At 42.5% G+C, this 2,071-nt stretch overlaps 1 non-coding gene across 1 annotated transcript; it reads right to left on the bottom strand.

Annotated features, from left to right (window-relative positions):
• Positions 1–1,177: 1,177 nt before the first annotated feature.
• On the bottom strand, positions 1,178–1,347 carry LOC122474190. Its single transcript, XR_006294870.1, has one exon. It is a non-coding gene; the product is annotated as a U1 spliceosomal RNA (small nuclear RNA).
• Positions 1,348–2,071: the final 724 nt, after the last annotated feature.

Below are 2,071 nucleotides of genomic sequence, written 5' to 3' on the forward strand. Positions count from 1 at the left end.
CATATAATCCTCTTCTGCAGATTCCAAAGTACCTGTCCTTTCTAAACTTGCTACAAGGGAAACTCTCTATCTGTACCCAAACACTGCCCGTATTATAAATCATAATAACCAGCCTCTGTGACTCAGACACTGGAACAATATGGCCACACACAGGGTTGTGGGATCAGGTTGCCACGGTAACCCTCTACTCCCATCTTCTCTGAGTTTAATTGTTCAGTTCTAAAATTGCACACTCTTGAGTTCAGCCTGCTTCAACTCTGCCAGGCCTTAGCTGGCAGGAAATTAAGTGACAGTATTATTATTCACCATAATTACTTGCTAATGATAATTTATATTTAGAAATATGAGAAAATATAGAAAAGAGATATTTAGGAGAGCTTTTCAATCCATCTAATGCTGTTTAAATACCGGTACTAGCTTTGCATGTTGTAAGAACACTATCTTTACTTTGCTGGCCCCCATCATGCACCACCCTGCCCCATGATAGACCTCTACCTTTCAGTTTATTGTGTTCCAGTGTAAGATAACTGAACTTGCCTCCTTGGTCTCCAGTCCTTTGGGAAACTCAAAGAAAAAAGTTGTTGGAGACTATATGATTGATATAGTTTAAGTTGTGGATAGTAAGTTTCCAGTTATTAAAAGGAAAATGAGCCGGGGCGCCTGGGTGGCACAGTCGGTTAAGCGTCCGACTTCAGCCAGGTCACGATCTCACGGTCTGTGAGTTCAAGCCCCGCGTCGGGCTCTGGGCTGATGGCTCAGAGCCTGGAGCCTGGTTCCGATTCTGTGTCTCCCTCTCTCTCTGCCCCTCCCCCGTTCATGCTCTGTCTCTCTCTGTCCCAAAAATAAAAATTAAAACGTTGAAAAAAAAAAAAAAAAGGAAAATGAGCCAACAAAAAAACTGTTCAATTTCTTGATTATTTGGGAACAGTAAGATAATTATCATTAAAAAAATAATAAATCTGTAGTAGGTCAGGTAATAAAAATAAATGGCAACTTTTTAAAATAACCTTGTCCATTTTCAGAAACATAATTGTAATCTTTATAACCGAGTTAATTTCCTTAATAATGGCCTAAGGTTTTTTCATTTTCTGGTTTTATCTGTATTTTTTTTAATGTTTATTTATTTATTTATTTCTGAGAGAGAGAGAGAATACAAGTGAGTAAAGGGAGCAGAGAGAGAGAGAGAGAATCTTTTTAAATTTTTTTCCCTCACTATCACAAATTATGCTGTCAAGTTTCCCACATTTGGGGAAATCGCAGGGGTCACCACATCTGGAGTGCAATGGATAAGCCCTGCCCTGGGAAACCACCTTTGTGATCATGGTATCTCCCCTGCCAGGTAAGTATTTTTAAATTTTTTTTAAATGTCTTATTTATTTTCAAGAGGGAGACAGAATACAAGCCAGGGAGGAGCAGAGAGGGAGACATAGAGTCTGAAGCAGGCTCCAGGCTGAGCTGTAAGCACAGAGCCCTACTTGGGGCTCAAACTCATGAACCGCGAGATCATGACCTGAGCTGAAGTCAGATGTTCAACCGACTGAGCCACCCAGGTGCCCTTGAGAGAATCATAAGCAATCTTAAGCTCAGTGCAGAGCCCAACACAGGTGTCAATCCCACGACCCTGGGCTCATGACCTGAGCCGAAATCAAGTCAGACATGTAACAGACTGAGCCACCCAGGTGCCCCTTATCTGTATTTTTCAAATCAAAGAGAGCTACCAGCTCTGCACTTAAGCCATAACCCTAAGCCTTAACAGATCCTGGAAGCCTGGATCAAGCCAAGACAGTGGGCATTAGAGGGGAGGAGTGCAGATGTGAAAGGTATTTGCGAGATGGAATCATCCGTGAGTGCATACATGTATGGAGAGAAGAGAACAGTAAGGTTGACTCTCAAATTTCTGACATGAGCAAGTGGGTAGAAGAGTGGCTTGGCACTCCAACCATCGAGTTAAGGCACCTAACCTGGGAAGAGGCTTTTGCAGGAAGATGAAGATCTTTCATCATTTGGGGCACGTGGCCCGCTGGATGAATATGGTCAGTAGGCAGTGGTCAGATGAGAGGCTTGGACTGGT

Source organism: Prionailurus bengalensis, chromosome B4 (genome assembly GCF_016509475.1).
Source record: "Prionailurus bengalensis isolate Pbe53 chromosome B4, Fcat_Pben_1.1_paternal_pri, whole genome shotgun sequence".
Classification (NCBI taxonomy): domain Eukaryota; kingdom Metazoa; phylum Chordata; class Mammalia; order Carnivora; family Felidae; genus Prionailurus; species Prionailurus bengalensis.